The sequence below is a fragment of the Alligator mississippiensis genome, chromosome 2, assembly GCF_030867095.1.
Source record: "Alligator mississippiensis isolate rAllMis1 chromosome 2, rAllMis1, whole genome shotgun sequence".
NCBI lineage: Eukaryota > Metazoa > Chordata > Crocodylia > Alligatoridae > Alligator > Alligator mississippiensis.
In genome coordinates this window covers 194908981-194932481 of record NC_081825.1, presented here as the reverse complement: position 1 = coordinate 194932481, position 23501 = coordinate 194908981, and the positions used below count along the sequence as shown (strand labels likewise).

Here is a 23501-nt window from a genome sequence, read left to right as displayed (position 1 = left end):
TACTATGTATTTTGAAACCAGGGATAATACGTCCAAGAGTGCATGTCCCCACCCAATTTCAGGGCAAGATTTTATGAGCCCTGTTTCCGCAGAGCCAGTAAAGGCCTGGGGCAGAAAGGGTATTCAAATCTCGACAGGTGTTGTGCCATATTCGGCACTTTTGATTGATATGCATCGTATAGGATGGACCACGTTTAGCTGCTATCCTGCTGGACCGAGATATATTACAAGAAGTAAAACTGGAGTCAATGTAAAATTCCTATCTGTTTGTAATGAGAGCAACATGAGGTTCTTTAGAAAAGTTGTAGACCATGAATCCTGTATAATTGAGAGAGGGTACGTTATCCAACAGGATTCCACTGGTGTTACTAGGGCTATAATCTAGAGTAGTTAGGCAATGAGGGTAGTGTTCTATAGGTGTGGCTTTATTATAAGCTCCGGTGTTGTTGTATCTGTAACAGAAAGGCGCCTCTACTCTTGGGGAGATTATCCAGTTAGCAGGGGCGGCCCTCCATTTTTTAGGAGCGGACCGATGGGCAGCTAACGAGTAGTGTCTAATGAAGCCGCCGTTTATTGTTCCCCATTGCTAGAGGGATATTGGTACTCCGATCATTGGGATTTCTTGGTGTAGGTGTGCTGGGCTGTGAGAGCATATCCAGCAGTCACTTTTATTTCCAGCTTGAGCCACCGTGCGGGAGATCTGCAAATATAAATTTTTTTCCCATCCCCCTTGGGTGATACTGAAATACCCAAGTGTGATATATAAGGATATCAATGCCATTTTTAGATACAGGAGGGACAAAGAATCTTAACAACAAACATAACCAGCACCAGTAAGAAAAAGAACTACCAGCCAAACCCAGGATGGCAGCCAAAGTCTTTTTTTGTCCTCTGGGCTCAAGTTATCTAAAGGACTGATAATTTCGGCTCTTGGTCTTGATTGAGGTGGTGATCTTCAAAAGATTTTGACCCCAAGAATGTACTTAGGGACATAAAGCCTTTTTCAAAGGAAAAATGTCCAGCATACCTACTGCCTACAGCATACCTACTGCCTAGGAAATGATCTGCTGGGTGGCACGGAAGTGGAAAGGGATCTTGGAGTCCTAGTGGACTCCAAGATGAACATGAGTCGGCAGTGTGACGAAGCCATCAGAAAAGCTAATGGCACTTTATCGTGCATCAGCAGATGCATGACGAATAGATCCAAAGAGGTGATACTTCCCCTCTATCGGGAGCTGGTCAGACTGCAGTTGGAGTACTGCGTGCAATTCTGGGCACCGCATGTCAAGAGGGATGTGGATAACCTGGAGAGGGTCCAGAGAAGGGCCACTCATATGGTTAAGGGCTTGCAGACCAAGCCCTATGAGGAGAGACTAGAGAACCTGGACCTTTTCAGCCTCTGCAAGAGAAGGTTGAGAGGAGACCTTGTTGTGACCTTGTGGCTGCCTATAAGTTCATCATGGGGGCACAGAAGGGAATTGGTGAGGTTTTATTCACCAAGGCACCTCTGGGGGTTACAAGAAATAATGGCCACAAGCTAGCAGAGAGCAGATTTAGACTGGATATTAGGAAGAACTTCTTCACAGTTCGAGTGGCCAAGGTCTGGAACGGGCTCCCAAGGGAGGTGGTGCTCTCCCCTACCCTGGGGGTCTTCAAGAGGAGGTTGGATATGCATCTAGCTGGGGTCATCTAGACCCAGCACTCTTTCCTGCCTATGCAGGGGGTCGGACTCGACGATCTTTTGAGGTCCCTTCCGACCCTAACATCTATGAATCTATGAATCTTCCGAATGGGAGCATTTACTTTCTTTGAGGCCAAAGATGATATCTTCGTTCTTTAACTGATGAATCCGGCTGGGCTGAGGTGTTGGGTTCAGGGGAGAGGTTACTAGCACTTGCACCCTGATGCTCCTCACTTGCCTGAGTGAGGTCCTGAGGGTCTTTGTCCTTGGCCTCAGGGAAAGATCCCAACCTTGGTTGGAATACAGCTGCTTCGGGGTCCAATGGAGGTGATATCTTTTTGTAGTGCGAGGTGTGAGTCCACGTTTGGTGACCTTGGCAACAAACAGCAGAATTAGTGGTCAGAAGTACCTGGAAAGGTTTTTTTTATCTGGGTTGAAGTGCGTTTTTTCATTGATAGACCTTTATGTAGATTTAATCTCCTGGTTCGAGGTTGTGACAGGGAACATCCGGTGGTTGAGGTAAGGCTTCTTGGACCTGTGAATGAACAGACCTGGCATATTTCATTAATGCCTTGCAATAATTTAATACAGTTTCATCAGTTAATTGTAGGTCTGTTTGGTGAGGGACAACAGGTGGTGTAGCTGGCATCCTCATGGGTCATGCCATGAGTATTTTATAAGGGGTTAGGCCATGTTTTTTGTTAACAGTGTTTTTAATGTGCATAAGAGCAATGGGCAGTGCATCAGGCCATTTGAGGCCTGTTTCAGCACAAATCTTCGAAATGCGCGTTTTTAAATCAGAGTTTTTATGTTTTACAGCACCACTTGATTGTGGATGATAACTATAGTGTAGGTGTTGCTGTATGTTGAGTGCTTGGCAGATGTTTTTTATTATCTGTCCTGTGAAATGGGTGTCGTGGTCACTATCTATTGTGAGGGGCAATCTAAATCTAGGGATGAATTTTTTGAGCAATTTTTTTGCTATAGTGATGGAATCAGCATGTACGCATGGGTAGGCTTCTACCCATCCAGAGAACACATCAATAATAACAAGAATGTACTCATAAGAACAGCACTTAGGTAGCTGCACAAAATCAATTTGCAGATTTATAAATGGTCTCCATGGAGGGGGATGGGCTGCGGGTGTCGTTTTTACCCGTTGTCCAATGTTGTGAGCTAAGCAGATGGGACAGGAGCTACAGTACTGTTGTGCCATGGAAGGAAAATTTGGGGCAAACCAGTTTCTTTGTACTGTAGCAATCATCCCCCCTTTGCTCGTATGGGCCACAGAGTGGGTTAAACGAGCAAGATGTGGCAAAAGCTCTCTAGGAGCCACCAGGCGGCCGTCCGGGGAGCGCCAGAGAGAGTCGGGGAGCAGTGAACATCCTGCACGCAGCCAGTCATTTATTTTTTTTTTTGGGGCCTGATTTTGAAGAAGGGCCAGACTTGAAAGGCTAGCCAAAGGAGACTGGTCTGTTGAAAAACAAACAAATCAGAGTTAGGAGCCTGTGGGCCAGAAAGGGCCGCATTTCTGGCAGAACGGTCTGCCAGATCATTTCCTCGTGTGACATCATCAAAGGGTTTTTTATGAGCTTTATATTTAACAATAGCAATAGCAAGAGGCAATTGAACAGCTTCTAAGAGCGCTTTTATATAACAACCATGACTGATTTGGGTCCCTGATGAAGTGAGCAACCCTCTTTGTTTCCAGATTTGTCCAAAATCATGAACAACACCAAAAGCATACTTATAGTCAGTATAAATGGTTGTGGTTTGATTTTTTGTAAGAATGCAAGCACGTGTTAAAGCAATGAGTTCAGCAACTTGAGCAGAACAAGCTTGGGGTAAAGAATAGGCTTCCAAAACAGCATACTGAGTGCATACTGCATATCCCGCAACTAATTTGCCTGCATCATTTCTAAGACAGGAACCATTAACAAACAAAACAAGGTCAGAGTTCGGGATAGGAATGTCCTTGAGGTCAGTTTGAGGGGTTAACAATTGAGTTGTGATAGACAGGCAATCATGAGGCTCACCATCAGAGGAAATAGGCAGAAGTGATGCAGGATTCAGAATTGAACAGCGATTTAAGGTTACATTTGCAGCTGACAGTAGAAGTTTCTCATATTTAGTAAGACGGGAATTGGAAATGTGCTGAGTTTTGCCCTTGAGCAGAAGGGCCATCACAGCATGTGGAACTGCAACGGTTAAAGTGTGTCCCAAAACTAGAGAATCTGCCTTTTCAACCAACAAGGCAGCAGCTGCAACTGAACGGAGACAAGGAGGAAGTCCCGCAGCTACGGGATCAAGGGCAGAGCTGTAATATGCAATTGGGCGATGCTTTTCACCATGCAGCTGAGTGAGTACTCCTAAAGCGATTCCTTCCCGTTTATGACAAAACAAGGTAAAGGGTTTTTTATAATTAGGAAGTCCAAGAGCAGGAGCAAGAGTGAGGGCTTGCTTAAGGGCCACAAATGCTTGTTCGGCTTCAGGAATCCAAGGGAGGGGTTCCGGGGTGGTATCATGACTGAATGCTTGCAAGCGTTTTGCAAAAGCAGCATAACCCAGGATCCACTGTCTACAATAACCTGTTGCACCTAAGAATCCCCTCATCTGTTTTCTAGTCATAGGTTTGGGAATGTTGAGGATAGCTTCAACTCTACTAGGGGAAAGGTGTTGTTTTCCTGCTGAGATATCATGTCCTAAATAATGTACCTTAGACTTGCAGAGCTGCAATTTAGATTTTGAGGCCTTGTGGCCTTTCTGAGCTAAAGCTGTGAGGAGTGTCAAAGTATCTTGCTTATAGGCCTCCAAAGTGGGTGAGGCTAACAATAGATCATCAATGTACTGAACAAGGGTGGACCCCCCTTTGAACATGATAGGATCCAAATCCTTTTTTAGGATCTGGGAAAACAGGGTTGGGGACTCTGTATATCCCTGAGGGAGTCTTGTCCAGGTATATTGAAATCCCTGATAGGTAAATGCAAACAGATACTGGCTATCCTTATGAACGGGGATAGAGAAAAAAGCAGAACAAAGATCCACTACTGTGAAATATGTAGCGTCTGAAGGGATACAGGACAGAATAGTGGCAGGGTTAGGGACCACGGGGAAAGTGGGTAAAACAGCGGCATTTACAGCTCGAAGATTTTGCACAAAGCGATACGTATCTTTACCAGGTTTTTTGACAGGTAGGATAGGTGTGTTGCAAGGGGAGCGTATTGGGACAATAATCCCTTGCTCAAGGAGTGAGGAAACGACAGGCTTGATCCCTTCCTCAGCTTCCTTTGAGATGGGGTGCTGTGGGACACGAGGAAGTGGCTTGGCAGGGTTCAGGATGATACGCACTGGTTCAGCACTCAGCATGTGCCCCACTTTATTCGCATGGGTGGACCACAGCTGTGGAGGTACTCGTGCCAACAGTTCCTCTTGTAAGTAGGAAGCGTCAGGATCAGAGTACTCCTGTGTTAGCAAAGCCACAAGCTCGGTTTCTCTATGTTCCAGTACCTCAAGGTAAACACCGTCTGGGCTATAATAAATCACGCATCCCAGTTTATACAGCAAATCCTTACCAAGAAGGTTGACAGGTGCACAGGGGCTAAGAAGAAAGGCATGATTTTTAGACAAAGGGCCAATAGAGATGGAGACAGGTTCAGAGACGGGATGTGGGATATGTTGTCCGCCTATACCGACAGCATTTATAGTTTCAGGAGAATAAGGTAGAAAAGGAAACTCAGCAGCCTTTAGCGTGGAGCGGGACGCTCCAGTGTCGACAAGACAGGAGACAGGTTTACCAGAAATAAGGCATTCAACAAACGGACCAGATTGGTCAGTAGCAAGCAAAGGAGCAATGATGTCACTGTCCCTCAGGCTGTCTTATTCAACACTGGGAAAATTGACAGGAAGTGGAGGTGGGGGCTGGGGTCTGGGTCCTTGGCCGGGGTGGTTGGGGCATTCTGATTTCCAGCGTCCTTCTTGCTTGCAATAATGACATTGGTTTCCATAGCCTGGGTTTTGTGGGCTCAAGGATCTCTCTCTTCCTCTGAATCTACCCGGGCCTCCCCTTCCCCGTCCTCATCCCCTTCCTCTACCTGGACCCTGCAACTGAGAAATCTGTAAGGCCATTAACTTAAACTCGGCATTGTCTTTGGACCGTTCCAATTTGTTATGAAAATGGTTAGCCGCAGCAAGCACTTCAGTCAAATCTTTAGTTTCCCAGCCAATAATTATTGTTTGAATTTTTTCAGCAATTTTAGGGTTAAGTCCCTGGACGAATGCTGCCACTATTGCTTGTTTAGGATTTCCGACTGGGTCATCCATTCCTGAGTATCGTTTAAATGCCTGTTTGAGGAGTTTTAAATAGTCACTGGGGTGTTTATTTTTGTTTTGATTACAGGTATTTATTTTGGTCCAGTCTGCCTTTTTTGGGCAAATTGTGAGAACTGCCTGAACCAAAGCATTTCTCTTGTTAATAAAGTCTTGGCCAATCCCTGGGTTTTGATCTGGCCAAGTACAGGCAGTGTACAGACGTAGCATAGTTTCCTTAGGCAAAATCGATCGCATGAGCTGATTAATGTCAGCCCATGTTGGATTATAACAATTTATAACAGTCTGCAATTTTTTTTTTGAAATTTTTCTGGGTCTTTTTTGATTTTTGGGAACTTTTGAGTTAAATTGTAGAGATCACCTGGAGTCCAGGGTGCATGCACAGTTATTATATTTTGTCCATCGGTGCCAATGTCTGGCATTTGTCTTAGGGGGTAAACTTGTGCAGTTTGGGATCTCAGATTGATGGGAGATCTTTTCATGCCTATTCACATTCTTTTAAATACACCTGTGGTGGGTTGTGACCCAGGAGTAAATTGCCACACTGGTGATGATTGAGTGGCAGATATGGTGGATGAGTCTGGACTATTAAGCTCCGTGGATGGATTTACTGAAGGAGCTTTAGCTAATGGGTTACTAGCCTGGGCTGCAGCCTGATGTTGAACCGGTTGTTGCTGATGTGGGAGTCCCAGGAGAGCAGGGTTCGAACAAAGGTCAAGGATATCCTCTGTTGGCTCTGGTGGTGGGGGCGCCTCGGGCAATGCTGGATACATCGGAGCGGTGGCCGGCGTGTAATTTGGGGGAGCAGCCAATTTCTCACGAACAGCTTTTAACTGCTGTTTTAATTTTTTATAAGAGTCTTTTAGGCTCCTAGTTTGAGATTCTGTCCGCCTTTTGGACATTTCATCATACCAATAAAAGAACACATCCCACTGGTTTTGTGGTGTTTTGGATCCACGGGACTGTAAAGCCCCTCTCAAGTGCACTATTTTATCCTGATCAAATGTTCCTTTCTGTGGAAAATGCTTCACAGGATCATCCCTAGTATACCAGTTCCACTTATCCAGGTACTTGTAAGTCTCGGGAGAATAGTTTGTGTACATAAAGTACGCCGGAGTCCCCTTAGAGGGGACAGGAACTTGTTTAGACTGACTTGTTCCCATTTTCAGTCACACAGGGAGACGTAGGAGAGGCTTATTTAGGATGTTCGGGCCGCTCAGTGTCTTGCCCCACAGTTTTTCACTGCCCAGACAAAAGGCTTCTGACCCGACACTAGCTCATAAAATGGAAATGGGGAGGGAAACACTAGAGGGATCCTTTCACTCCTGCTCTCGGCAGAAGCTACTGGGACAAGGGGTTTGGAAAAGACAAAATCACTCAGACACCTTGTCCACTGGGTCACGAGGTTCCAGTTGGGCCCCCTTGCTTTCAAAACTGCCCTGTCAGGCAGAATTGGGGCGGCTGAACCCAACCGTAGTCTCAGTCCTGGTCAGTGGCTCATATTTCTAAATACACACACATGCACATTTATTCAGTCAGCCAGACCTCCTACCCTACACCGCCTTAGTTAATTAACTATAAGCCCAATGTGCTGTTGGATGAAGATGCCTCAAACAGTTTTTCCCTAAATAAAACGTACGTTACCAGACACAAAATGGGATCCTTTACCAGATAGAAAATTTTAGCCGGCAGTAAGGTTCAGACTGACCTGTTTTAACAAGGTTAAGATCCAGTTACCACGGCCAAGTTGGGAGCCTACAGGCAGTCCTCCTCCGAAACCCCAATAGAGATTTTGAATTAGGTCTCTTACCTCTCAAGTTTGGCGCCTCGGGGTTCGGGGGGGGGGCAGCCTGCGGTCCTCCTTCCTCAGCCTGTGTTCTGGATCCGAGTCACGGCACCAGGAATTGTCGTGGAAACACACGCAGCATATTTTTGGGTCAGGTCAGCAGAAGCTTTTATTTAAAAGAAACTACAGCTGTAGGGGGAGTTCCAAAGTGACATGGATTTCCCAAGCACTTGGAAGGGGTCCCCCCCCCCAAGAGCAAAATCAGGAGGCTTATATACTTTTTAACAGTCGCTTACAACTCACGTGATCATATAGTGAAATTAGCATGAAAAGCGGCTATAATATTATTTCATTATTTTTTTGCTGTAATCAGGATGGGAACTAATGGGGGAGGCGAGGTTAGTTCACAAACCTCCTTCTTGCACCTGGAAATCTACTTTGTACATACTTTTTGCTACCTTCAAGGCCGCGGTGAGCGAAGCAGTTGCAGAGGAGTTATAAAGAACAAACACTTGCCCTTATCTGTTCTACTGTACAGAGCCAGTAATTCTCCAAAAAGTGGTTATGTCATCTTATAACTAAAATAATCAAAGTTTAAGGCATATATTTTTTCTGATTCCACATAGTTAAAGAACATGTCAGATTGTTGCTCTGTATCTAGTTATTGCACGTAGGCTCTCTAAGAAATAGCATTTAGGTTTTGATCTATGTGCCAGACAAAAGTTTTTAGTAGAACCTCCTTCATGCCTTCCAGGAATGCCTTCAGGTGAGGAGGACATACATTTAAGCAGCGCATGACATGTGGGCCACATGGGATGAAATGTATGACAGGCCCAAATTGAGGGACCCCAGGTATGGTCGATGCAGGAAACTTAAGGTGCTGTGGGATTCCTTTCTTTGGCATAAAAAACGAGACATGGAGCTGTTCAGAAAGAATCACAAAACTAAAGCTATAAACAATTTTCAATATTAAAAGTGAGAGAGGGTATTGCATCACACTTATATAGAGCACAGGTAATTTTTGGGGATTAAAGGGGTACCATTATTGAAATGAGAAACACTTTGAAGAAGATGTTGAAAAACATTTGTCAACGTACTAGAAATTTGGCATTTGGCATTACTAGAAGTAGAAATCAGGATTGGTTTGTGGACAATTGCTGTGGAAGAAAATATGCTGTGTACACTATTTCCCATGTATGTATTTGCAGGGTCAGTTTTTTTAACTTCGTAGTGAACAGAACAGCACCCTCTGTTTTTTCATCTTTCATATATGCAATGTGCCTTTTCTAAAGTAACACGGCTCCCTGCCACAATCCCTTTGGTATAAAGCTCCAAATAAAAGATGGTAGTGTACGAGTGATTTTGTAGCTGTGATGGTCCAGAAATTATGTGAGAGGCAAGGACTTCTTAGGTTGATATCTTTTATTGGACCAATTTTGCAGCTGGGATAAAGTTAGACAAGCTTTGTAATGTAAGACATTCTGCATCAGGTCACTGATCAGACCTCTGCCTGAATAAAAGATGCACTTGTCTACTTTTACTTCTTGTATTTATTTTTGTGAGTCTGTGAGAGGGCTTGAATTCAGTGTAAGAAAGAGAGAGGTTGTTGACATAGTTATACTAATATGAATATGCAGCTATTTTGTCAGATTATTCAAAGATCTTAGATAACATAATTGAAATTTGGATGAACATGGCCAGGCTCTAGATGGAGATATTGGTTAAACATTACAGAAAAGATGCTTGCCAAATATTTTCTTTGAGAGAAAAGGGAATATGAAGAGTTAAATTAATTGATAGTGAGTATTTCTGTAGTCATGACCCAAGTCTAATTCTTATTTTTCGGCTACAGGTGCTTTCTCATTATTGTAATACACCAAAAGAGTCCTCTAGTATTGTGGTGTGAGTGTGTTAATATTGTTTTAACCACAAAATGCATTGATAGACACGTTTGAACATAAAATCTACAGTGTCACTCCAAAAGATTGAACAAATAATACCAAGATAATCAAATGTGTTGAAATAAGGCTCTCATGCCTAAATGGCAGGTACCAGGTGTATGATGATATGTCCTCATGCAATCAAGGGCCTATGACATTATTTATTTAGAACTAGATGATCGAAACATGTTTTCCAGTAGACACATCTCATTTTCAAGAGTGCCCTGCTATGCATGACCCTAGACCTTGTGAGTATATATGAGTAGTTTTTGTCTTAGACTCTGATCCCCCAGGGTAAATAAAAATGAGGGTTATGTGGAAACTGCTAATTTGTAGTTCTTGCTTAACACCAAATTTTAGGTTCCAGCATCTTGTTCATCATTATTATATGACAGTTTTCCTCATCTTATGTTGCTCAGTCATTTTAATGAAATTCAGACCCAGAGTAAAAAGTATAAAACCCTATTCATTATTTAAAAGAAACAGACCAATGCTTTGTGGAAATTCTAAGGCAGGGATCAGAGAGCTACAAATAGAAATACACTTCTACCATTGAAAAGCAAACCAGTTTATTAAGTCATAAGTTTTAGGGCTAAATAAATAGAGGTGCCTTGCGTTCAATCATACTTGAAGTAGTATGAGGGAATCTCATCCCCAGCTGCCTCATGTGCAAATGAAAGTAATGCTCCTTCATGCCAGTTACAAACTGGGAAACATTTTAAAATACCTTTCCATAAGCAGAGTTTTCCTTCCATTTTATATTTAAAACTATATGTCCAGTTCTACAAAAAAAAAAAAAGTAATACCAGATATAGAAGTACTTAGTCATGTAAAAGGAACTGTGATACAGATAGATTCTGACTAGGTAGGGTAGACGGGGGATCTAGGATGCTGTCATTTTCTCCCTTCCTTGTAACTGATAGCTGGTCAGTGGCTGTACTGCAGGATTCAGGGCTCTGCAGTGGGTGGAACAAAGAAAGGCAGATGTCTGTTTCCTTGGCATTCTCTTCTGTTCTGTCAGTGGATGTTGTATGGCCTGAAGCTACATTAAGTCTTGTGACTCCAGATTGAAGTTAACTCACAGTCCCCCAGCATCCCAGGATGCTTGACACCTCCCCTGCAAACCCCTTCTTGCAGGGTGGGCAGGCTAGCCTTGGCTCATGCTGTCTGCTCCAGCTGAATAGGGAGACATGCTCTAGCACCCTCTGGCTTCTGGCCTGGGACACTGCAGGCATGTGGCTACATTTCTGAAATCAAAAGTGGATGTCTGTTCACTTGCTTATCAGTTCAGTCTATGCAGCATAGACTAACCTGAGAAGATTGAATTGATTCAGCCTTGAGCTTTTTATGTTTTATAGGTTAGAGGTACTTAGTCAATAAAGGCTTAGTTTTTGGTTGGAAAAGAGGAAGGGTCACAGAAACAAAAAAGAGGAGATAACACTGTCCAAAACTATTTATTTAGGATCTGTGGGGTTAAAGAGGCTGCTTTTTCTGTCACACATTTTATCCTTGATGGGAGGAATAGAAAGAAAGTCCCGACATAAGCATTGCAGAGTTTTGCCTTCTCTCTTTCACCCCCACAGAAAAACGCACTTGGGCCTAATATAGTGATACAAGTGATTATGGGTCCTTTTATCTGGAACAAGTCTAAAGAAAAAGTATAAAGGAAATAATCATGGAAGTCACCTCAGACTCTCTAATCTTCACCATTTAAGGGATGAACTTATGTGTTAAATGAACTCATGAGCAGAAGGTTAGGGAGTATGAGGTGACTGCTGTGCTTACTTTCTTTATACTTTCTATGGGAAAAGACTTGACTGTCCTATTCCTTACTGTTCTTAAGAGAAAAAGACTAACAGTTGCTTCAAAATAAAAAAAAACAATCTAAAAGGAAATAAAAGACTTGCTGTTAGAGATCCCCCGCCCCCGCTTGCTATGACTCTGAGATCTGCTGCAGAGGTACAGCCATTTTGAATGAAACTGTACCTCTTGTGCTAGATGTTAAAAGGCAGCTTTCATTTCACTGTCTGCTTCTCCTATGTCTGGGATCTTTTCTGACAGCTATTCCTGGCTGAGTAAAACAAAGGGGAAAATATCCTTTAACTCCGGGCTGTCCAACTTCTGAGTTGCTGGGGGCTGCATGGGTCTTGGGCTGCAGAATGTGCCATGCTGGATTTCCTTGGTGTGTCACATGGCAGGCGACTTCTGCTGCATTGCAGAGGTGTTGCTGCACTGTGGTTTCCCATCACCTCACAGGCCATCCAGCCCCAGGCTTATGGGCAGGAAGCAGAAGTTGGAAAAGGGAGGGGGAGCCTGGAGACACTGGCAGCAGCACCAAGGGTGAGAGGGGAGTGGCATCCAGATGGGAGTCTGGGCACCACAAGCTAACCCGTTGGGGTTTGCACGTGACCCATGGGTCACTAGTTGGATAACGCTCCCTTAATTAATACAACTGCCTTCTGAGGGAAGAAAGGTTAAAACTCCAGACTGCTGTTGAAAACAGAATGGAGGAGCCATTTGCTGCCAATTGAAACAGAATGTATGGCAATTGCTAGCAATTTGAAATCCATTGGAACTGTTTCCTTTCAGTTTAAATGCAGTTCTGTACCATTCTCTATTATAAAAAGGAATGGATTCTGTAAGTGCTGTTGTACAATAGTAGCCATAAAACCCATTGCAACTTTGTCTATACCAATAGATCATACCACTGTAGTACTCCTCTTTGTGCACTGCCACCTTGATGAGGTGGAGAGGTTTGCATGACCTTAAGAGCAATACCATCAGGAGTCTTGTACTCCATGGCAGTAAGGTCACAGGTGAGGTATCAGATGGAGAGCCATCAAACACAATACAAAGACCTCAATAGTGGAGCAGGTGGATGCAGAAGGCATACTTCTCAATGGCTGTGAAGGTGGGTGAAGGCTGCAGTGGAAGAGTAACCCCAGTTGTCTTGGATCTCCTTGCTACTAGACACAGGTTTCTCCTCTGCCAAGATCTGTGTGGTTGTCAGTGTGCAAGGCCTCCTCACATACAACAAGTCACGTGCAGGCTTTTTGATCATCCTCAACCATGAGGGATTGCCGCTGCTGCCAACAACTGTGGTACTGGTTACAGTAAGAATAGGATAAACACATGGAATAAAATAAATAATGCATTTAGTCTTTACTGTAAATTTTTAGTTGAACATAATGGGCTGTAGCTTCTGTTGGTCAATGCCAGTGGAGCTGTTTCAGTTCTAAACAATGGATTTGGCATGTTTCAGAATGGCAACTACTAAAATATGAAATTTGGAAGTAAGTGTACAAGTTGGATTTTTTCCCTTCTTTTTCTCTTAACTTTAATGTGGAAATTGAAAGCAAAATATAGATGTGAGCATCTAAACCTGGTAAGCTAAATTAAAAAAATAAATGGTTCATGAGATGTTTTCATCTGGATGATTAGGGGTTAGCTTATAAACAACCAGTGATCAAACTAAGGATATATAATACGCCACTGGATGCCATTTTGAACAAAGGTGCAATACAGCAAAGCGTCCCTTAATGCAGTCTGGAAAGTGACCCGCAGTCTGTTCCAAGAGGGTAAAACCACCAATTCAAATGCAAGGTTCTTCTGCATGAAAGAAAATGTGATCATTTTTCCTTCCCTACCCTCCTTCTCCCAGTTTTTTTTTAGTGTGTTCATGTTTGGGTTGTTATCCAGCTTTGCAGCTCCCATCTATTCTACTTTGATACTGAATTCATTGCCTTTTAGTTTCTCCAATACTGTACTGTTCATCTCATTACCCATAGATCCTAACTAGTCCATTTTGGCTCCAAATTGCAGGTACTGAATGCCAGTGCATAGTAAATATGGAAACAAAAAACAACTCCCCCCACCAAGTTATCCACATCTCTGATGTCTCAGTGTTGTACTGTGGGATAAACCTTTATAAACCTTTAAACTATGCAGGAATTACTTTGAGAAGACTAGGAAACAATTCGAGATGTGTGTCCTTCTCTTCCTCATTGCTTTTTTTTGCTTTTTTTGTTCCTAATTTCACTGTCCTTTTTCTTTCACTCATTCAGGTCCACTCTTCACTCTCATCCCTTTTGAGAGGAAGGGACAACCTGTAATGATTTGATGATTTTACAGTCCTTATGGTTTCCTTTTGGAACGTTGTTGCTTTCATTAGTGGAGCAAGCCTTGTTTTTTTTAGGGAGGCTGTTGTGCCTCTTGTTTCCTTGAGTGCAGGGAAGATATTTTGTAAACTACTGCTGCTCTGCAGAACTCAGCCATGAACTGCTGGCAATCCCTGGAGAATTGACAGCTAGAGGGAAGGCAGTAGATACCTGCTAAGGTTCTTTTCCCTACTTCTCAAATCAGGGACCATGAGGAGGTAGATCATACTGGGAATTCAAGTCAGGGAGTGGGAAGGAGGCAATGCTGAATATGTTCTGTTGGATCAATTAATTGTTAATGAGAGACAAGGAAGATAGTGTGAGGTAGTCAGTGTATTGCAGTACTTCTCAACCTTTTTCGACTTGAGGCATCCCTCAGAAAACGCCAGTTCTTTTCACTCTTACTATTTTTTTGTAGTAAAAAAAAAAAAGCAATTCTTCTGTTGCAAAGAACTTAGAAGACCACAATGGATTCCTGTGTGAAAACTCTGGGTTTATCTTGTGAATCATGTTTGCAAACCTAAGAGCATTAACATTGTGCAGCACTCCGTTTCACTTCTGACAGGATCTTTAGCACCCCAGAGTACTACAGCAACCTTGGGCTAAGTACAGACCGTCAAAAAGCTCAAAGCTGAATCAGTTTAGTTTTTTCAGGTTAGTCTAAGCTGCAGAGATTGAATCAGCAAGCAAATGAACAGACATTCACTTTTGACTCAGGAAATGCAGGTGCATGCCTTCAGTGGGTCGAGCCAGAAGCTGGGGGGTGCTAGAGCACACTTCCCAGCCTGCCAGCTCCAAGGCTTTCCCCACTTCCCTGCTCCAGTGGAGTGGGTGTGGCCAAGCCCCAACCCAGAGCTAGCTGGAGGGTCTGCCTTTGAAGGGGCACTGCCTGCCAGGCTGAGGAGGGGATGGGTAGGGAAAAAGGTAGTGGCATTGAATTCATAAAAGCTTGAACAAGAATAGTCCTTTCTCTGAAGCGAGCATGTATTGAACAGAAGGGAACAACCCTATGGAGTCCTGCTAGCTGTGATCATGGACTAGAAATCCCAGAGTTACCTGGAAGTAGGAAGAGGAAGTGATGAGCAATGCTGCAGAGTCCTACTGTTGTGGGTCTGGACTGCAAATCCCAGAGATCTCAGGGGCAGTAGGAAGAGGAAGTAAGCACACAGCCTATGCTGGGGGACTGTGATTTAACTTGAACCAGGAAGGGGTCTGGGACGGAAGTTTCATAAACCGGTTTGACCCAAATCAGTTAAGTCTGATACTACATTCAACTAGGTTTATCTTAAATCAGTTTTCGCCATTTTGAAACTGGTTGATGTACACAGAGCTTCTGTTCTGTTCTTTTACAGGCTTATATTAGTTTCTGAAGCCTTAAACCAGTTTCTGTGTAACTTCTGTCCCTAGCCTAGTTGAGAATCACTAATTTATTGGAAAACGCCCGTTCCAGGGTTGTTGGGACGGAAACTTGAAGGTGGTTTCTAAGGTGGCAAGGATGTAGTTTTCCAGGGTGGATTGTAATAAATACAAGAGAATATTTTTGCCCGTGGTAGGTAGTATGTTGTTTTCTATTACACACAGAAGTTCTGTACCAGTTACTTCATTAGGTGCCAGGGTTTAACCTGAGTGATGCCTACTCTTGTTTAGCATTTCTGAGTGAATGAACAGGTATACAGAAAAGAGGAGAAGGCTTCCCTAGGGTTTTTTTTTTGCATTTGTGTTGTGATGAACAAGAACCATTTCCTTCCAGAAAACATTATACATGAATTAAACTGGTCATGTGTCTATCTGTCACACCAGTTGAGTGTAAGGTCCTGGTATTTTTCCAGTTATCAATATTGGAAGATCAGTAATAAAGCATTAAAAAAAATAACATTCCTCAAATGCAGAATCTGCAGAATCTTGTTGCATTCATAGAATTCCTTTGTTTGCATTATCCAGCTGACCCATTCTTTTGTACTGCCAAGGTGATGAACAGATTTGACATTTAGCTGATTACTTAATCAGAATTAAAAAGAAAACAGGGCAGCCATCCAAAGTTCCTTTCAGTGTGAAAGCTAATTATATAAATGCTTTGAACAGCAGTTTCTTTTGGGATGTTAAAGTGCTTTTATTAGATTGTTCTTCTGGTTCTTTAAATTTATTATTGGGCACTTATAAATGGGGTTACCTGTTGAAGCCGGGTTTCTTTTGTTAATTTTATTTATTTGGGGGGGGGGGGGGGGGGCTAGATGGAAACCTAAACAGCATACAGCTGATTTTAGCTTGAGTTGGTTGGGGGATTTCATCCTTGAGAAAAATTAAGGGGTAAAACTGACTACTGGCTTTTATGAGCTGGAAACACTAGGCTTTGCAATTTGTTTGCCAAACAGGATGCATCCATCTCAGGTTTCTCTTGCTGTTAAGTAATTTTTTAACAGAGTCCCCATTTTCAAACACAGCAAATTAAGAGTATCAAATAAAAGTCACTAAGAGGGTGAAGAAGGTTGTGTGACCCCTCTCCCCCTCCCCCCTCCATCAGAATTCTTATTCATACAGATTACTTTTACACTGATTTCAGACAAGTATATGCAATGTGGAAATCGCCAGAGAATTTTGGGGTCCAAGACATGTTAGATGAGATGACCAAGGTTTTATATTGCTAAGTAAATAATTTCCTTGTGGATAGATTAGTGATTTCATCCTCAGCTTTGAAATACTCATCTTTAGACTTTATCAAATCACAGGCCCAGCTTCTGGTAAAGTTGAATTGGACTATTCTTCCAAGAAAACTCATGGTATATAGTGTAGTAATGGCATAGTAATCAAGTGTAGTTACATGGAGCCTACTGTTAGGATCAAAAGGAGCCTTCAAGAGAAGACAAAGATGCAAGGTTCTGTCTTAGTCATGGGAGAATTAAGTATGCCAAATTGTGTTTTATAATAGTTGTGGTATTGCCCCAGGTGTGAAATTAGGGCAGCTAGTCACCTCAGGTGTCTGTGCATGAATGCACAGGGCCTGGTAAACAAGCAGGAATAACTGGGAGTCCTCGCACAGCCAAGGAACTATGATGTGGCTGGAATAACAGAGACTTGGTAGATTCGTTTACATGACTGGAGCACTGTCATGGATGGGTACAAACTGTTCAGGAAGGACAGGCTGGGGGGAAGAGGAGGAGTTATGCGGTATGTAAAAGAGCTGTATGACTGCTCAGAGCTCCAGTATGAAACTGGAGATAGGCCTGTTGAAAGTCTATGGGTTAAGGTTAGAGGCGAGAGCAACAAGGGTGATGTTGTGGTGGGTGCTATAGACCACCTGACCAGGAGGATGAGGTAGATGAGGCTTTCTTCAGACACCTAGCAGAAGTTTCCATAGGCCCTGGTTCTCAATGGGGACTTCAGTCACCCTGACATCTTCTGGTAGGGCAATGCAGAAGTGCACAGGAAATCCAGGAAGTTGTTGGAGAGCATTGGCGACAACTTCCTAGTGCAAGTGTTGGAGAGAACAACTAGAGGCCATGCTCTTCTTTACCTACTGCTCATAAACAGGGAAGAATTGGTGGTGGATGCAAAAGTTGATGGCAAGTTGGGCAGCAGTGACCATGAGATGATTGAGCTCAGGATCCTGACAAAAGGAAAAGAAGAGGGCAGCAGAGTATGGACCCTAAATTTCAGAAAAGCAGACTTTGACAGCCTCAGGGAACTAATGGGAAGGATCCCCTGGGAGGCTAATCTGAGGGGAAAAGGAGTCCAGGAAAGATGGTTGTATTTTAAAGAAACCTTACTGAGGGCACAGGAACAAACCATCCCAATGTGCAGGAAGAATAGCAAATGTGGCAAGCAACCCACTTGGCTTAGCAGAGAACTGTTTGGTGAGCTTAAACACGAAAAGGAAACTTACAAGAAGTGGAAACTTGGATGAAGAACTTGGGAGAAGTATAAGAATATTGCTTTGGCATGCAGGGATGAAGTCAGGGAAACCAAAGCTCAATTGGAGTTGCAGCTATCAAGGGATGTGAAGGGTAAGAAGAAGGTTTTTTACAAGTATGTTAGCAACAAGAGGATAGTCAGGGAAAGTGCGAGTCCTGTACTGAATGGGGAGGCAACCTAGTGACATATGATAAGGAAAAGGCTTAAGTACTCAATGCTTTTTTTTTTACCCAGTCTTCACGGGCAAGGTCAGCTCCCAGACTATTGCACTGGGCAGCACAGTTTGGGGAGGAGCCAGCAGCCCTCTGTGCTGAAAGAACAGATTAGGGACTATTTAGAAAAGCCAGATGTGTAAAAGTCCATGGGGCCAGATACAATGCATGCAGGGGTGTTGAGGGAGTTGGCTGATGTGATTGCAGAGCCACTGACCATGATCGTTGAAAACTCGTGGCAATTAGGGAAGGTACCAGATGATTGGAAAAGGGCAACTATAGTGCCCGTCTTTAAGAAAGGGAAGAAGGAAAATCCAGGGAATTATAGATCAGTCAGTCTCACCAGGGAAAAATCCAGGGAATTATAGATCAGTCAGTCTCACCCTGGAAAAATCACAGAGCATATAGGTGATCAGGAAGAGTCAGCATGGATTCACCAAGGGCAAATCATGCCTGACCAACCTGATTGCCTTGTATGATGAGATAACTGGATCTGTGGATGTGGGGAAAGCAGTGTACTTAATATACCTGGACTTTAGCAGTGCTTTAGATATGGTCTCCTCCAACATTCTTGCAAGCAAGCTGAGGTAGTATGGGTTGGATTAATGGACTATAAAGTGGATAGAAAGCTGGCTGAATTATCAGGCTCAGTGGGTAGTAATCAATGGCTCAATGTCTAGCTGGTAGCCAGTATCAAATGGAGTGCCACAGGGGTCTGTCCTGGGGCTGGTTTTGTTCAATATCTTCATTAATGGCCTGGAACATGGGTTGGAGTGTGCCATCAACAAGATCGCAGATGACACCAAGCTGTCGGTGTAGCAGATACACTGGAGGGTAGGGCTAGGATTCAGAGTGATTTAGACAAATTGGAGAATTGTGCCAAAAGAAATCTCATGAGGTTCAACAAGAACAAGTGCAAATTCCTGCATTTAGGACAGAAGAATCCCATGTACTGCTACAGCCTTGGGACTGACTGACTAAGCAGCAGCTCTGCAGAAAAGAACCTGGAGTTATAGTGGACAATGAGCTGGATATGAGTCAGCAGTGTGCCTTTGTAGCCAAGAATGCTAACAGCATACTGGGCTGCATTAGTAGAAGTGTTGCCAGAAGATCAAGGGAAGTAATTATTCTGCTAATTATTCTGCTCTATTTTGCACTGGTGAGGTCACATCTGGAGTACTGTGTCCAGTTTTGGGCCCCTCACTACAGAAAGGAGGTGGGGAAGTTGGAGAGAGTACAGTGGAGAGCAACAAAAATGGTTCAGGGGCTGGGGCACATGATTTATGAGGAAAGTCTGAGGGAACTGGGTTTATTTAATTTGTAGAAGAGAAGACTAAGAGGCAATTTGATAGCAGCCTTTAACTACCTGAAGGGTGGTTCCAAAGAGGATAGAGCTAGACTGTTCTTAGTGGTGACAGATGACACAACAAGGAGCAGTGGTCTTAAGTTACAGCAAGAGAGGTTTAAGTTGGGTATTAGGAAAAACTTTCTCACTAGGGGGGTGGTGAAGCACTGGAACAAGTTACCTAGAAAAGTGGTATAATCTGCATCCTTGGAGGTTTTAGGGCCCAGTTTGACTAAGCCCTGGCTGGAATGATTTAGTTGGGAATAGTCCTGCTTTGAACAGGAGGTTGGACTAAATGACCTCCTGAGGTCCCTTTCAACCTAATTTTATATAATTCTATGAAAGACTTGGGGTGAAATATAAAATAACAGGAGAATTCCTGTGTTCCTGGCTTGAGACTTGTCAGCCACTTATTTGTTAAACAAGTAGAAGACTGTCATATAAAAAGCCTTGCTCTTCCCTGATGACTATCGCATATTCTTTTGGAAGACCTGGACTTGTCAGTCCTTGTGGTATGTGTGGCCATGCTTTCATTGTAAACTCAAATGGATTTAGAAAATTATATTCCCCTTTCTGCTCCTTCAAAGTAGTGAGAATAAAGAGAAAAAACCTACTATATGCTGTCTACCCATCTGGGTAATTGAAACCCACCTACAGTTGTTTGGTTCAAAAAGATGACATTTGAAAATTTCACAATAGCAAGAGCAAAGGCAGGTACCACTGAAGTTCTAGACAGCTACAGGTGATGAGGTAGAATTTAGTTTCCCAAAATGGATGGGGGAGGGTTGAAAATTAAAACCTTGACAGGTTAGCTTCATGTGTGCTGAAACTCTGCTTTATAGTGTGATAGCTTGATGTAAAAAGTATTTTTTTTATTCAGAGTGCTTCATGAGAGAGATTTATAGTTAATAGTAATGCATATTTCTTTATATGTTCAATGAACAGTATACAGAAATAACTTTAGCAATGATCTTTTGCTACATTTAGCCAAAATTTTAAAATTTGAATGTTCAAAGTTTGTCTTTTAAGTTAATATTCATTGATGGAACATTTTGGTTATCTGTTATTTTCCAATTTTTAAGAACTTATAATAAACATTAAGAAAAGATGTTTTTCTGTCTCTGGTTTTTGAGAGGTTTAATGGCCAGAATTCCTTGATAAAATTCTTATTTATTAAATTCTAATTGTCTGTATATTGTGTGTTATCTCATGAATGGAGCTATCTGGTAACTCCTGCATGATTGTGCCATTAATGACTTGCCAGTCTCTGTTCTCAGTGCTGAAAATAAATTTTCTGATGGAGTTAAATGTTTGCTACATATGAATATATTGCATTTTTACACATATATTTATATCCATAGATGCTGTTCAGTTTTCAAGTGGCTGGGTGCTGCTTCACCATGTATATGGGTGTCCTGCTCCACAGCATGCACAGGCAGCCTCCATCTCAGCTCCATGGCCATGCGATCCCCTGCTCTACTATGCTGTGGGCTCCATGACTCCACAGGCTGCACTGTACCACCCCTTGGGGCAGGAGCAGGAAACAAAAGCTGGAGGAAGGAAAGGAAGTCCAGCACCCCCCGGTTACTTCTGCAGCTCAAGTGGCAGGAGGAGCAGAGACTGGGTGGGAGCACAAGGGTGCAGATTTACCCCTCAGGCCACTAGTTGGATAGCCCTGTTCTAAGCAGAATTTTTATGTCCATTTCTAATGTATTTCAAAATTACATTTGTGCAAGACGATTAAGTGTTTTGAGCCTGGTTTTTGAACGAATTTCAAACTGCTTTATTATGCAGATTCTAAGATGCCAAACTATCTGAGTGTGTGTCTGTGTCTATATATAATTTTTATGAACTTTGTTCTCGGAAAAGTGGAAACCACAGTAATTTAAAATCTTTTATTCACTAAAATAAGTAAGAATAACAAAGGAGTATTATTTAGTATTTATTTTTATGTGCTTTATATGCTATCCTAGCCAAAAAAAGCTCAGGTGGCTTGCAATAAAGACTAGTCATGCCATAAAACCAGATAAGAAATTAAATAAAATGGTAAACGATAAAACAGTTTTCCAAACAATAGCTCAATACTTAATCCCACCTGTTAAAAAAAACTGTCTAAATAAGAAGGTTTTGGGTTCTCAGTAGAAGGTCTCAGTAGTAGGTTCACTCTCCGGTTTTGGGCCCATGTGCTCAAGCTGCTGATAAGGATACCAGACATCTTGGTGACCCTTAATGATACGGATTTCTTCCTATGTAAAACTGGACTCACGTAATTTTGTGTGGACTAGGGAATAACAGTCAACAGTTGATTACCTTGGTCACTGTTGACCTACATAGAGTTTGAATTAATGAAGAGAATGGCTGGGTTACCAAACCCCTGAGCTAGATCCTTTTGCAATACTTTTGATGTCTTGAAATAGAGGTAGTTTTTTTTGTACTGACCATTGCTATTAGCTTCCTTTGGGGCCCATACAGTGTTTGATGTGGGAGGGTTTCAAGGTGACAAAGTTGTGGGGTTCTTTACGATGGCAACTAATGTACATTGGCTACTAAATCTGGTTTGTGAAGATATATATTAATTTTTGACACAAAGATCTATTAATATAACTTAAAGCCAAATGAATTATATGAATCACATGTTTCATCTGTAGACCTCTGCCTTAACTAGAAGGAAATTTCTTGCTGTAGGTAGATAAATGTTGAAAGCTTGTCAAAAAAAAGTTTAAAACTGAAAATTTATTCTCTCTCTTCTTGCCAGTTTTGAAGCATCTCCTCTAAATACTATCTGTATTCTGTAAAAAAATAGAGGTGTTATTTCCTTTGTATTTTTAGTAGCAATATGGATCCAATGTACATTTTTATTGCCCTTAAAAAGTGTATTTGAATGATCAATCTTAATGATGGCAATTCCTATTCCCATGAATCTGACAGCACTTCTTGTAGAATATGGTAATTGCTAGCGTATATCAAACAAGTTAATTTGTCACACAGAGGATATTTTAATAAAGATAACTCGGCATTGTATATATTAATAAATAACTAAAATGGTAAAAGGAGACGCTTTAAACAAACCATTTAGAAATAAATGACAGGATATAAAGAAGATGTAAGATTTAAGGAACCTTATGTAGATAGGGAGAACACACTCTGGAGAACAGCTTCCTGGACTAAGAGTCTTTGAGGGTGTGCCTTAGACTAATCCACAGAGGTTTCCCAGAAGCTGCTCCTGTCCTTGAATCGCGCTCTTGTACCTGGTAGGCATCCTTGCTATCCTTTTGCAGAGTTAGATACTTTCTCATATTTTGTAAAACAAGGGCTTCTTTTCAGTTTTAGACACTTCTTGATAAATTAAATTATACAAATTTCTCAGGATCACCTGCAGATGCCGGTGGCAGCATGGGGGTAGTGTGGTGAGTGGGGACTGCTTGCAGACGCCAGTGGCAGTGGTGGCAGTGGGGCAGGGGGGTGGCGAGTGGTGAGCGGAGACTGCCCGCAGACGCCGGTGGTGGTGAGCAGCAACCCACCTGCAGATGCTGATGGCAGCACTGGCAACTGGGGAGTGGGGGGTGATGTGGTGAGCGGCGACTGCCTGTAGTAGCCAGTGGTGGCAGCAGCCAATCTTTTTGGGGGGGAGACACGTGCCCCCTGCTACGAGTCGCCTATGGGCCAGTAAGCTGTTTAAGAAATTTGAAGTAATGTGGAGAGAGGCTATTGTTTTGCTAATTGGTTGATAAAGACTTATCAGCCCCCTGGCTAGTTTGCTTGTCTGTCAGTTTGCAGCAGACAGTATGACAAAGCAAGTAGAGAGATTGAAAAGCTCTGTATCATCATCAGATGCATGCACTGCGCACCCCCCACTTGCCTCAAAGTGCTAGCCCAGGACTGGTGGCTGGCAACACTCCCATTCCTGAGCAGCCAGTGGGGAAAAGCCTGGGACTGTGCAGGCAGACATTCCTAATGAGAGAGTCCTGCCTGGGCCTGGCCATGCCCCCCTCAGCTCAGCTCTCTGCAGAAGGGAAGGGAGGACTGCTCTAGCACCCCCTCTCCCCCTCCCCCCCGCCCCGGCTTCTAGCTTGAGTCACTGCAGGCATGTGCCTGCATATCCTCAGTCCAGAGAGAATGTCTGTCCAGTTTCAAATCGGTTCAGC

The 23501-nt window shown here is 42.9% G+C and overlaps 1 protein-coding gene across 5 annotated transcripts in view; it reads left to right on the top strand.

Moving 5' to 3' along the window:
• Positions 1-23501, top strand: part of INSC (INSC spindle orientation adaptor protein) — a 289967-nt gene that overhangs the window by 225722 nt on the left and 40744 nt on the right. The gene's annotated exons all lie outside the window — the stretch shown is intronic.